The sequence below is a fragment of the Pituophis catenifer genome, unplaced genomic scaffold (genome assembly GCF_029215685.1).
Source record: "Pituophis catenifer annectens isolate HBS135680 unplaced genomic scaffold, rPitCat1.0.hap2 SCAF_1, whole genome shotgun sequence".
Classification (NCBI taxonomy): Eukaryota; Metazoa; Chordata; class Lepidosauria; order Squamata; family Colubridae; genus Pituophis; species Pituophis catenifer.
The window spans coordinates 205,705,547-205,720,045 of NW_027256881.1; the positions used below are offsets into that span (position 1 = coordinate 205,705,547).

General features: G+C 44.4%; 1 protein-coding gene across 2 annotated transcripts in view; it reads right to left on the reverse strand.

Annotated features, from left to right (window-relative positions):
- Nucleotides 1-4,133, reverse strand: part of GPD2 (glycerol-3-phosphate dehydrogenase 2) — a 99,671-nt gene extending 95,538 nt beyond the window's left edge. The window contains exon 1 of one of the 2 annotated variants that reach the window (XM_070941565.1): nucleotides 3,867-4,133. The gene's annotated coding sequence lies outside the window, so the exon portion shown is untranslated. Of the gene's footprint in view, nucleotides 1-3,339; nucleotides 3,424-3,866 lie in introns of those variants that run through there. The other variant, XM_070941734.1, reaches the window with a different exon arrangement.
- Between the last annotated feature and the right edge of the window lie 10,366 nt (nucleotides 4,134-14,499).

Sequence of the window (14,499 nt, forward strand, 5' to 3'; positions counted from 1 at the left end):
ATGTTCCTCCCCAACCTCCTGTCTGAATCTGCTGCCAGCTCTGCTGGCGGGCCTCATTAACTACTACAGTACACAAAACTAGCTCTCATTAAAATAACTAGTTCTCCAAATATTTTGAATTCCTACAAAGTAAAATGTTTAAAAGCTACTCTTCAGTAATTGATCACCTGATTCTATTTTCAAAGAGCAGCATATCTGTATATTATCGAAACCTCAGGGTTGAAGGTCTCAACCATGGATTCTCCGGCTCTCCGGTCTTACCACAAAGGAGGCCTACTCCCTACCTCTGTCTCTATATATACATGTTACTGCTTTCTCACCATAACAGGGGCCACCGAGAATTCAGCACTTGGCATTTCTGTCTTTAGGTAATTACAGGTGAGTTGTCAATCCCACAACTTTGCCTCCCCTGGGATATCCTATTGGAGCTGGCCCAGGAAGCAAGCTGATTTGCCATGGTAATATAATTCCTTTGCATTACTGACCTCAGTTATTATTACCATGGTGACAGAAAATACAGCAACTCTTCCGTCAGCAGCCCATCATTCCATTTGGGAAGCAACTTCAGTTTTCCAGCAAGGACAAGTCTTGGATCCTAGACAGGCATGAATATCCTAATCCTGTGATGGCAAACCTATGGCACATGTAATATTGTGGGCATGTGAACATTGCCCTAGCTTAGCTCCAGCGTGCATGCATGCACCGGCCAGCTGATTTTCGGGCTTTCCAGGCCCACCGGAAGTTGGGAAATGGGCTGCTTCCAGCCTCCGGAGGGTCTCCCGGGGGGTGTGGAAGGCCCTTTTCACCCTCCCCAGACTCCAAGAAAGCCTCTGGAGCCTGGGGAGGCCAAAAAACAGGACTACCAGGCCCACCATGCCATCGCGTGCCAAAAACGGGGGAAACGCTGAGGGGGTCGCACGCGCATTGAATTATGGGTGTGGGCAAGTGCGTATGCGACACCCCACCCCCCCAGGCACTCTTGGCACGCAATGGCAAAAAGGTTAGCCATCACTGTCCTAATCCATCATACTCACTGTCCATACTAGCTAGGGAACATAGGAATATAACACAAAATATCCACATGATGGTAAATTGGGTGAAGTTGTTCCAGATCAATGTAGTGACCTCAACAATAAAAACATTTATAAGTAGGTACATTTTCTTGATGGGTGCTCACACTTGTAGAATTATACCGTACTAGTGAAAACTTTTTATACCTAAGAAATACTGGCTTTCTTTAAAAAATATATGATTTTCAGCATGTAACCAGCAGAAGAGTGATAAGGGCAGAAATAATGTATAATGTCAGTGGATTTTCATCTGCACGTCTTCAATTTTTAAATAATATTTAAAATTTTATATTCTGATCTTAGTCTGACTCCTAGGAATAAAAATTCAAATAAATTTTGGAAAATAATTAGAGAATGAGACCATTCTTATTATTCAGTTTAATTTTATTATTAAAATAAAGTGTTATAAAAAATAAACTCGGAACCTGAAATGAGATTCCAAAATCTAGGACTGCAATGGGTACATAAAACTTGTAATTTTTCAGGTATCAAACCAAGCAAAATAAACTTCACCTTAGAATCTTCCCAAAAAAAGGCAGACTTTAAAACAAAATGGGACAGAAAAAAGTGAATTATCTTTAATCCTTGTTGTCATTTAAAAAACATTTGTCTTTCCTGTTATGAAAACACTCATGGGTTGGGCTTCTTGACTCGAAACTCCCTTGAATTACCTAATACCAAAGAAGTAAGTGTTAATTTATCAAGATATCATCTACACATTCATTGTAATAGTTAACCCAAGATATTTTACTTCCTTGTTCAGCAGCCAAATCTTCAACAGTTGTTCACCTAAGAAATATGTAAGTGGTCTTATCTTGAATTATAAGATCTTCCAATCATGCTAAGAAGCAATAAAAATAGTTTCTGTCAGAGACCTATCAGAAGTAAAAAAAATTACTTCAAAGACTTGTTGAAAGTCTACTTCTATATTATTTTGGCAAAGGTATCGAAGTAATTTGCCACCGGGTTTTTTTCATTATCCTTTTTGACTTAGATCTTTTGAAATAAAAATTCCAAATTCTTGCAAACAGAAATCACAAATATGTATCAGCTTTTTTCATCCCTCTTTCTTAGCCCAATCCACCTCACATGTGGTTGTTATGGGGAAAATACGCGGGAATATTAGGTATGCATACCCCCTTTTGAATTATATATAAAAATGGTGGGATAATAATTAGGAAGGAAAATTTTGCTTTATCCTTTTTTTCTTAGAAAAACTGGATTCAGAAATCTTTCCTAATTTAAATTAGGTTGTAGTCATAACTCTTGTCAGTTACATGCTTCCAACTTAACACTGACTCAGGACAGATTGAAAGGTCTATTCTCAACTTCTTACCCTTCCCATTTCTCTCTAGTCAAGCATCCGCTGTACTGAACTGACCACTTCCCTCTGACTAATGGTGGGGCCTGCCATCTGTTCATTTACTTCTAATAACCCTAACCAAGTGTCCTCTACAGTAATAAGTCAACAGTGGTAACAGAACCACTGTGTATTTAGCATATAGAAACTGGCAACCACAAAAAGCACTCAGAAACTGCAATTGAGGAGAGAAAAAGACTAAAAGCTTCAAAAGCCTTAAAAAAAAAAAGCAGGAATTAACCTTTTTGTAATTTGTTATCAAATGAACTATTTCTTTCTCAAATGAAAGGCATGACCTCACCCTTCTGCCTGCAGATGATAAGCCCAAACCCATATTATATATGATGCTGGTTAGGCTAGAGGAGATATGGTGAGTGATCCTTTTGAGTCCTGTTATTACATCACACAAGTCCCCAGGCTTATCCTTGGAAGTAAAAACAGCCACCAAAAGTAAGCTCAGAATGCAACTAATGACTACTATCATCAGACCCTGGAAGTAGAAGCATAGTATATGGATGTCCTGGGTTTTTTTTTTTGTTTTTTTTTGGGGGGGGGAGGGGGCTTTTTTTTTTTTTTTTTTTTTTGCTTACTACAAATAAAACCTTATACATTTCTTTGCCAGAGGAACAGCAGCTCAGCCAGAATTTTTGGCCTGCAAATGAGGTCTCTGCGGTGACAAAAAGTGAAAGCAGGGCACTTCTGCCCAGGATCGGAGCCTGTAATCGCAACAATTACATAAGCTCTGACCATTCGCAACAGGTTTGAATCCCGGCGGTGGGGAGACCACCTGTGCCACCCACCTCCCCTCTCTCTCCTGCCCCACAGTGCCCCGATCCCAGCCCTCATCCAACCCGCAAGCAGGCGCGCGAAGAAATTGGGGGAAGCCAGAAAGGACGCAACCAGACCGACCCTCGCGATGCCTCCTCCGGGACCCCGTTCCTCCGATCCGGGCGCCGGCTCCACTGTATCGCCTGTTCCCGCCCGACCGAGAAGGGAAAGAGAGAGAAGGCGGGGGGGGGAGGGGAGGAGGAGTCAGCATCTCCCAGCGACCGGCACCTTTCCCTCCAGGCTGCAGCCGCCCACGGGCTCAGCAAAGCGGAAGAAGATGCAGGATCGCGCGGCTCCTCCTCGGACAAGCAAGCGGGGAGAAAAAAAGGGGGGGCGAGCCGGTCTGGGGTCCTTGTCCCCACGAAAATCAACAGGCTTTTATCCACCGAGGCCCAGCCGAGGCGGAGAATCTCAGATGAAAACTCCCGCGCTCAGTAGGCCCCGCTGCGGCCGCCCCTGCCGCCGCAACGCGAGGACCATTCCGGGAAGTCACCCGGCTGTCGGCCTACTACGCAAAGCTTCTTTTGCACGGTGTGCCTTAAAAAGCGCTCGCCTGCCTCCCCGGGCTGCAGGTGGAGGAGCCCAGTCGGAGCGACTTGCTCGCTTACCTTGCTTGCTTCTTGCCAACCCGGCAGCTTCTAGCTAGCCTCGGTGATGCATTTTTTTTAAAAAAAATTTTTAGGAAACCCGGCCTCACGGCGCGAGCCCTGCAGCAGCTCGCGGATGAACAACAGAGGAAGGGGGGAGCAAAGTTGGGGACTCTTGGCGGTCTCCCTTATTCCTCTTCTTCCCGCCCTCCCCCCCAGCCTGCTTCCTCCAGGCGCCTGTCCGCTAACCGGCCTGCAAAGGAGCAAGTTGCTGTAACGGGGCGGGCGGTGGTGGTGAAAGCTGGGGGGAAGAGAGCGAGCGCTTCCCGCTCCTCCCTTTCCCACACACGTGTTAGCACCGAAAGAGGGAGAGAGACTGCCGCTGCGAGTCACTCAGCCGCCCTGCTCGAGCCAGAAGCTGCTTTCCTGAAGCGGGGAGAGGGGGGGGGGGGAGGCCGTTTCAACGCTGTGACATTTGCAGCCAGTAAACAACTCTCCTGCCAAAGAAAAGTGACCCACCAAGAAACAACCCGGGGCCTCCGCACAGTCGCCTCTCAGAAGACCCAGATTCGTTTCCAAGGGGCGAGCGCGAGGCGCTGCGCGTTGTGCCATTTTACTTGGGAGTTTGGCTTTGCTAAAGAAAAAGGCGGGGTGGGGGGAGAGCGGAGAGGATGCTTTCCAAATCGGGCTTTTTCCTGTGAGGTTCTACACTGGGTTCATTCATGGACAACTCGCTTTTGTTTTCCCTCCATTCTTGCCTTTCCTTTAGCAAGGGGAGGAGGGAAGTAACGAAAAGTTGGAGCGGCTGAACTTTTTTGCCTTTCCGCCGATAGTGCTAAGGGGGCTACCTCTTCCTTCTGGATCAAATGATTCATCAGGGGACTCGGGTGGCGTCTCTGTTTGCAAGATGAACTGTGTATTCCCCACCTACTGTCCAACCGGAGTAAAATCCTTTTAGAAGCGACTTTATATCCCCTTATATATGCAGACTTGGGAAGTGCACACAGGTGATCTGGCAGGAAAGGAATCCGGGGGTCCCTTTTGGGATCCCAGCCAGCATGGTAACCAAGTGGGTTTCTGGAGGGCATAATCAGAGGTGGGTTTCAGCAGGTTTTGACCAGTTCTAGAGAACCAATAGCAGAAATTTTTGAGTAGTAAAAATTCTGACTGGCCCACCCCCATCTATTCTCTGCCTCCCAAGTACCAGCTAATCTGGAGGAAATGGGGATTTTGCCTAACCTTCCCCTGAATTGGGGAGGGAAAGGAGATTTTGCAGTATCCTTCTCCTGCCACACTCACCAAGCCACACAGAACCGGTAGTACAAAAATTTAAAACCCACCACTGGGCATAATCCTTACTCTTCCTCATACTTACACTAGTAATGTGTCTCTGCTGCTTTTTTTGCAAGTTGTTCTTTTGTATTTGAGCTTGTCAACTGGAAAGCTGAGTGCCCAGTCCAGTTGGAGACCCCGAGTGGAGGGTGAGCTCCTGTTTCTGCCTTGGTGCCTGTTCACCTAGCAGTTGGAAAGCATGCAAATGCAAATAGATTAATAGGTACCATTTTGGTGAAAAGGTAACAGCATTCTGTGTACCATGCTGGCCACGTAACCACAGAAACTCTTCGGACAACGTTGCCTCCCTTGGCCAAGAAGCGGAAATGAGCGCCACCTACTAAAAGTTGGACATGACTGGACAGGGAAACCTTCAAGGCTAGTTTTAGCTGTGATAGCATTTTCTAAAAAAAAATTTATGGCATGTTGTCCTACACTTTAGGTTAGAATTCCACTTGGAACCCTTGCATTTATAAAACAATATAAATATGTTCCAAATAAATACTTCAAACATGGATTCCTTTTGTGTTGAAGAATAAATAATATCCTTAGACACTGGTTATAATGTGACATACATAACTGACCTTAACCACTTTTAGTTAACATAGAATCCTTCTAAATATCAGATACTGGTAAAAGAAAAAAAGTGGGGGGAGGCGTAGAATGAACCTTTGCCTGCATACCATGTTTTTAAAGTGGCCAAAGGCATTGGTCACCAGGACCAGAGGTTTTGTCTTCTGAGCTTTCGGACTTGTGCTGGAGCCCATCTTCTCTCTAGCCTAGGGAAAAGTTCCCTGAAGGTGGGCTGCAGCATGAGTCTGAAAGCTCAGAAGACAAAACTTCTGATCCCAGTGATTGACCCAGATTGAATCCTGCGACATTATTCTGGGACAGGTATATTCCGCTTCATTCGTGAATGTTGAAACTGAATGTAATGCCATAAGCAATCCATGCATGTATGGCTTAAGGCTAGTAGGTGTTAACCCAAATCCTGGAAACAATTCCACTATGTTTGTACATCTAATTTGTAATCAGCATAATGTGCTACCTTATTCAGATAATTAGCATTTTAGCGCATACAAAGGTAAAACTGAAAATGTTTTCATCTGTTTTGTTTAAAAACTTTTGGGAACCAGATATACCAAAAATTAAAGGACGAAACTGAGCATTCTTCAGGACAAATGAAAATACAACAACAACTAAAACCATGAGATATTCTGGGCAGCCTTTAAAAGGCTCTTTTGAAGAAAAGAGCCTCAGGCACTTCTGAGATGTCTTTAACAATTTGTATTTGGGGTTTTAAAATAATTGTACAGGTTGAGCTGCTATTTTGGGAACGCAGTTTCAAACGAACATGCAGATCTGCGGTCTCAAAGAGACTGACTTTAGGTCATGAGTCCATAAACCAGCACGTGATCTTTTCATAAGGAAATGCAAAGTACCTTTTTGTCAGCCTTAAGCAACACAAATCAGACCAGATAAATGTTTTCAAGCCTGACCTTTTGAAAGGACCTTGTGAATTTAAATAGGGATAAACCATTGAACATCTGAAATGTAATACTTCTATTTGTATCCTGTTTTTTTCTTCTAAAGTGGGGGGGGATGTCCAATGTCAGCCCACTTTTATTCTGGTTGCAATAGTTGGTGAAAAACAAACCTAGTTAGAAAGACATGGTTAGCTAAGATTCACCAGGCACCCATCTTATGTATCCAGGCCTAAGTATGGTTATTCAGAGAGACATGCAAGCATAATTTACTTCTCTTGATGCCTTTAAAACAATGAGTTCAACTCAGAGTGTTCCTAAATAGGCCTACTCTGGACAATTATAATAACAGAAAAGGAAGACATTATTTTTGCCGGTTAATTCTAAAATTAAAACTTCAACATTCCCAGAAGGTTTCTCTGCATCAGTATGTGTGTGGGAGGGGGAGAGGCTTGGGGGGACTGCTATGGGAGAGACGGAATTTAAGAGTATACCATGTTTCCCTGAAAATAAGACCCTATCTTATATTTTTTTTAAACCCCGAAATAAGTGCTTGGCCTTATTTTCAGGGAGGTCTTATTATTTTGGGGCGCGTGGAGCAAGATGGGGCTCCTCTTGCCATCGTAGCTGATTTCCAGTTCTGTGTTTAAATATTTTCGGGGAGGGCTTATTTTCAGGGGGAGGCTTATTTTAGCGCATGCGCTCAAAAGCCCAATTGGGCTTATTATCAGGGGATATCTTATTTTCAGGGAAACAGGGTATTATGCCCCCTTTTGCCACAGGAAGAAACCAGAGTAAAATTTTCTTACAAATGAAAAATAACAATAGCACTTATATACCGATTCACACTGCTTTACAATACTCTGTGTGGTTTACAGAGTCAGCATATTGCCCCCAACAATCTCGGTTCTCATTGTACCAACCTTGGAAGGATGGAAGGCTGAATCAACCTTGAGCCATGTCAGAATCAAATTCCTGGCTGTGGGCAGAGTCTGGCTACACTACAGGAACTGTGTTATAAACCACTCTGCCACCAGGATTCTGTGGTTAAAGCTCTTCTGCTTTGACAACTTTAGTTTGGTTGGTCAGAAAACTGGTATAAGGTATCCAATCAACTGGATATTCCTTGAGTGTTTTTTAATTTGTTCTGGTCTGGTCTTTTGACTAATAAACTTGATTTTTGATTTGGTATAGGGTAGGCACGAGGATCCGGTGTGGGAAGCTCCAAATGACAGGCAGAAAGAGAGAAATCCAACCCAATTTGTTTATTAACGGCAGCAATAAAATAGCATGTATCCAAGTGTTAAACTTTTATACAATGTTCAAACAAAGCAAAATGATTTGTCAGAACTTGAGACATATGTATGTCACTTTGTCTATCACATAATGTATGAATGGGGATGCAGTTATAATAATTTATAATCGCAAAGGAGATGTGTTTTTAGGGACCTTTTGTGATAAGGCAACAATAGTTCACCAGGCTAATCACCCAACCACTTTTATCTGGTTCTAGCTGTCAGTCTTGGAGTTTCTTAGTTTTATAAGCTTTTTCTGTTCAGCAATACCTGGTATAGGCCATCAGTTTAGTAATCCTCCATCAGTTTAGCCACTTTCCATACCTGATGAGGTGAATTACAGCTCAGGAAAGCTTATGCTTTTTAATAAAATGTGCTAGTTGGAAAAGGGACTCCTGCTTTTTTAAAAAAATAGAATTACACTAATGTTTAGCTGGCTTGTATCCAGAGTACAGTTTCCAAGCAACAGCATTGTGTAGGATAGTAATTAAGATCTGGTATGTTCCCAGGCCTGGGGTTAGGGTGTCTGTGAGCCCCCCTCAAATCTTTTTTTCAGTGTTGGGAATGCTGTTTCAGTTAGGGAAGTCACAGTGTTTTAGTTGTTGTTTTTTTAACTTAGGTATTGAACATGTTGAAAGCTGCCTGTAGTTGTCCTGGAGTTACGTAGCTTTAACAAATCTAATAAATAAAATTATGACAATTCCCTACCCTTTCTACCCATAATCACTTTGCCTGCACTCCCTCCTTATCTCGGTAGGAAGAACATTCTCCCTAGCTAGCAGTCAAGATAATGGTTTACATTAGAACAAAATTGAATGGAAGCAAACGCTCCACCCTGTCAAAATATCGTTATGCAACAAGATCATAATTCATGTTCAAACAATTATATTTTTATCTTCATATTTTATCTTCAGGTTGTGCAGCCTAGGAATATCATGCCAACAAAGGTAAGATCAATCCTTGACTGCATATCCCAGGTTACTTGATTTCAGATGCAGCAGATGAAATCTGGGTATACCTAGTATGTTTCTTTGTCTGCATATGTAAAATTCCTAAAAATAAGAAAAATATGCAAAGGTTACATCCCATTCAACAGGCATTCTTCTTTAATAGAAACTCCTAACCAACCTTCATTACTGCCTTAAATTGATGATTTACATAACTCAAAAAGGCATTTGTTCTGTTTCATGCTTTCCTAATTGCCTTTGCAATCTCTAATCCAGGGTTTCTCAAACAGGTACAGATGCAGCGGTTTGGTGGTTTAAAGATGCTGGAGATATTCTCTGCTCTGGCAGTTCGAGTCCTGAGCTCCCATCACTTGCCTCAATGTCTGCCCATCTGGCAGTTCGAAAGCATACTACATGCGAGTAGATAAATAGGTATCACTTTAGTGGGAAACGTGGCAGTGTTTTCTTGTGGAAGGTCGGACCTCTGCTAGTGCTGGATCTGCCTGAATACGACCCCCAACTACAAGGAGACATCAATGGTGAGAGAAGGCCACAGATGGCACCATAGGAACTTGTTTGCCCCCTGTGTGGAATCCTGGATATGCACATGAATGTGAACTAAAAGGATTAATACTCTTCCACAGTCAAATAACTGCTATATAGTAACACTGTAGCTGTCAGGTTCCAAAAGAAAAAGAAAGGAACACAACCAAACAAAAACCAGGTTTGTTACTGCCTGCTTTACTTCTCTCCTGGCACGCAGTGACAATCGCAAAAGGAATATCTTGTTAGGGCTATTCGCCCGTTCTCCCCACCACCTTTTAATCACTAATCACTGCTGCACTCACTCACGCACGCAGTTCCCTCCCACGTGCTCAGGAGTTGTAGCCACCATCTGCCAGCCTTCAGGCTCTTCCTTCTTCGCCTGCTGCCCAATAACATCCTTGAGGGAGGACTGGTCCTCATCTGAATGGCCAGTCCTCCATGGAGGTGCAGAACGGCCCAGGGGAGCGATGGCTGCCTCCCTGCATCTCCCTGGTGATGTCATTGCTGTGCGACTGCCTCTCAGCTGTTCTGCAGCTGCGCAGCTTGCTCCCGGCATGGGCAGCCAGAGAAGTGAGAGTCAGGGTGGTGGTGGGGCTGGCAGCTTCCGGTGTCTTGGTGGTGTCTGGGCTGGTTCTGGGTTGGTGGCTGGCTGGAAGGCTTCAGGGTGGTGGCTCCCTACTGAATGGCAGCTCCAGGCTAGCTGGCACACCAGAGCTGACATGCGGCCCCCTCTATCAGGGAGTCGGCGTCTGGAATGGAAAGAACATAGTGAGTAAAGGGTGGTTGGGACGCAGGCCCCCCCCTTCCCAGGATGTTTCTGGTGAAACCTAATGACCAGCCGGGGGGGCTTGTACATACTTATCGGGTACCCACGAAGCTTCAGAGACAGGATATCCCTTCCACAGGAGAAGGTACTGCAGCCTTCCCCTGTGCCACTGGGCGTCCAGTACCTCTTTCACTTCATAGTATCGGTCACCATCCACCATGAGGGGTGAGGGTGGCAGAGGGGCTGATCCCCTGAGTGGGGAAGAATTGACTGGGCGGAGTAGGCTGCAGTGGAAGACAGGATGTGTTTTCCCCAGCAAACAAGGTAGTTGGAGTTGCACCAAAACGGGGTTGATCACCTTCACCACGGCGAAAGGCCCTATGTACTTTGGACCTAATTTCTTACATGGGAGGTGTAAGTTCAGGTATTTGGTGAAAAGGGATACCCTTTGACCTATGTAGAAAGAGGTCTGGGGCCTCCAGGTTTTGTCGGCCTGCCACTTATACCTTTTGGCTGTGTGCCGCAGTGACAGTTTTCCACACATTATTCAGGCCATCCACTCCCGCATATCTGGGTCTTCCGTGGTGTTTTGGGGACATTCGGGTTTGTTCCAGTAGCCACCCAGAACAGGGTGAAGCCAGTACCGCTGTGTACTGCGTTGTTATACTCCAACTCCGCAAAAGGGAGTGGGTCAGCCCAATCGGTTTGCTGATTGTTCACGTAACAACACAAGTACCTCTCCACTATCAAGTTGGCTCGCTCAGCTGCCCTGTTGGTGGCTGGATGGAATGTGAAGCTTAGGCCCTGTTTGAATCCCACCTTCTCTAAGAATTTCTGCCAGAACTTGGCAGTGAACTGTACCCCCCCCCTTGCGTCTGAGATTATCTTTTGGGGAATTCCATGGAGTCGGTAGATTTGCACAGTGAACATCTTTTCTAATCTCCTAGTGGACGGTAGGCCGGAGCAGGCAATGAAGTGTGCTTGCTTCAAGAACAGATCGACAATCGTCCATATGACAGTATTCCCCTTACTCTCCGGTAACTCGACAATGAGGTCCATGGCTATCTGTTGCCATTGTTGGGCCAGATCTGCCACTGGCTGTAAAAGACCAGGAGGTTTCCCAGGCTGGACTTTCATGATGCTACACCCAGCATAGCTACGCACATACTCCTCTATGTCCTTCTTCTTGTGTGGCCACCAGAACTGTCTGTTCATCAAATGTAAGTTTTTTAGAAACCCGAAATGACCGGCCAGATGAACGTTGTGCCAACGCTGTAGTACAATCAACTGTACGGTACTGGGTACATACAGAACTTTGCATGCAAGTTCTCGCTCTGCATTAGCCATGTTTGGTTCCTTTGGAACTACAGATCAGTGACGAGCTTTCTGGATAGCCTGAGGTATGTCCTCATCAAGGTAGCATGGTGGGGTCACTACAGTGTGTGTGTCTGAGGTTGGTTGGGCCAACTTGGCAGGAATGATTGTTTGGACCATCTCCTCTCGCCCACCGTTGTATTGTGGCTTCCTGGACAATGCGTCCGCTAAGAAGTTTTTCCCACCTGGGATGTATTTCAACCGGAAATTAAACCTCCGGAAATACAATGCCCACCAGACCTATTTCGGGGATAACTGACGTGGGGACTGGAGGGCCTCTAAGTTCTTTTGGTCCGTCCAGACCTCAAAGGGGCTACCTCCCCCCTCCAACAGGTGCCACTATGTCAACAGAGCCCACCGGACCGCAAATGCCTCCTTCTCCCAGATGGGCCAATTGTGCTCAGTGTCGTTTAATTTCCGCGACATGTATGCACATGGTTGGAGGGCCCCCTCATTAACCTGTAGGAGCACCACACCCACTGCCACCTCGCTGGCGTCCGCCTGCACTACAAAGGATTTTGACAGGTCTGGGTGCTTTAGTACTGGCTCCTTCACAAACAGGAACTTCAACTGTTCGAAGGCCTGATGACAGTCAGTCGTCCACAGGATTGGACACCCTGGACGGGGCTTTTTGGTTAAGTGTTTGGTCCTTAACAGGTTAGTAAGTGGAAGCGCCACTTGGGCGAAGGATGGTATAAACTGGCGGTAGAAATTAGCGAACCCCAAAAAGCTTTGCTGCTGTTTTCATGTTTTGGGGGGCTTGCCAATCTCTTAGCTAATTGTACCATTGCCAAACACTAAATACATAACAAACCATCAAACAAGGTTCTGCAAGAACATGATCATGTTCTGTGAGAGATTAGAGACAAAAAAAAAGTTCATTAAAGTCACTACACACAGCCAAGGGCTCTCGTAGAAATTTGTCAGAGGTATCTCAGCCATGTAGTGTAAAAATGCCATGGCCACCGGTTTCCTTGTGCCCAATCTGCCTTCTGAAAATTAGCCTTGCCCATCACTGCTTCCCTCACCTGAAGGAAAGGTTTGGGTTTTGGGGTGGACAGGAATTTCCCTTCTTAATTATCCCTTTTTTAAAGGAAGTGAGGTGGCAATTAACCAATTTTCTCTCATGAGGGCTTTGCCTATTGACTAGGGACTTTAAAAAAAAAAACAGGTTTGGCAGCCTAAGAAATTCTGAAAAGTCCTGCTTTAGTCAGTGTAAAGGTGAAAGCTGCATGTTAGCTTATTGGTGTCTGTCCTGATCTGTTGTGCAGCTCTGAAACTAAAACAATTCCAATTTAAAAAGAAGGTGGCAATCTAAAGGTATATAAAAGATTTGCAAGTTGAAATGACTTCCAATAGACCGTTCCAGCCATTCTGGAACATTTTCCAACATAAAAACTTCTTTTTTAACCTGGAGCAGGCAATTCAAGCTAAGATTTGGTTTGTTTCAAACTGGGAATATTTGCAGAATGATCAGAATAGAGGTAATTTTGATCATTAAAATTTCAATTTTGATTTATGAGCCATGGTGACGCAGTGGTTAGAGTGCAGTACTGCAAGCTTCTTCTGCTGACTGCCAGCTGCCTGCAATTTGGCAGTTCAAATCTCACCAGGTTCAAGGTTGACTCAGCCTTCTATCCTTCCGAGGTGGGTAAAATGAGGACCCAGGTTGTTGGGGGCAATATGCTGACTCTGTAAAACTGCTTAGAGAGGGCTGTAAAGCACTGTGAAGTGGTATATAAATCTAAGTGCTATTGCTATTGCTATCACGTGACCATGAGGATGCTGCACAAGTCATAAGTGAGTAGTCATAAGGCACTTTTTTTTAGTGCTACTGTAACTTTGAGCAAACACTAACCAAATGGTTATAAATCGAGGAATATATGTAGCCTAAAGTCAGATCAACGAATTCAAACTCTAAAGAGCAGGGGTGAAATGTAAAATTTGTTACTACCGGTTCTGTGGGCGTGGCTTGGGGGAAGTAATGTGACTGAGTGGGCGTGGCCAACTTTTTTTTTTTTTAAACTTTTCAAAGCATTTTTTCTAATGCTTTGAAAAGCCTCTGCTGATCAGGCAACTCAGCTGGGATTGTCAGAGAGACTTTTTAAAAAATGTTTTGAAAAGCCTCTCCGATGATCAGGCAACTCAGCTGGGATCATCAGAGAGGCTTTTAAAAAAATGCCTCTCTGCCGATCAGGCAACTCAGCTGGGATCGTAAGAGACTTTTCAAAGCACTTTTTTTACCACCTCTTCGGCCAAGAGGTTGCAGAAAAAAATGCTTTGAAAAGCCTCTGACGATCCCAGCTAGTTGCGGGATCATCAGAGACTTTTTTTTTTACTTTTAAAAGCATTTTTTCGTCGGAAGAGGTTGTAGAAAAAATGCTTTTAAAAGTTTTAAAAAATGCCTCTGATGATCGTGCGGCTCAGCTGGGCATGGTGGGGGGAGGGCGCGCAGGGATTTTTGCTACAGGTCCTCCGAACCACCCGCCGCCATCGCTGTCAGAACCGGGAGCATTTCACCCCTGCTAAAGAGGCACCTATATGACCATTCTATGTACCTGACATTGAGCCTCAATGGAACTTTTTTTTTCTAAAAAGGCATGTTTACTGTGAGACTAACACACTACAGTTTTTCTTTTAGCACTGAGAAGATTTAATGCCGAAAGAACACAAATTAATTGTTTAAAAGTAAATGCAATTTATATTACCATAATGTACTATAGTTAGTTAATGCATGTCATATATTATGGTAATATAATACATACCATTACCAATATGATCAATACTGAATTCATGTGCCTTTTCTGTTTTACTTTGGTCACTCTTATACTGCGAGGTAATTCCCAGAATTTATCAGCATAAGATTTTGACTAGATTTTTTTTTGCTTTACACCATGCCTAAAGTATCTT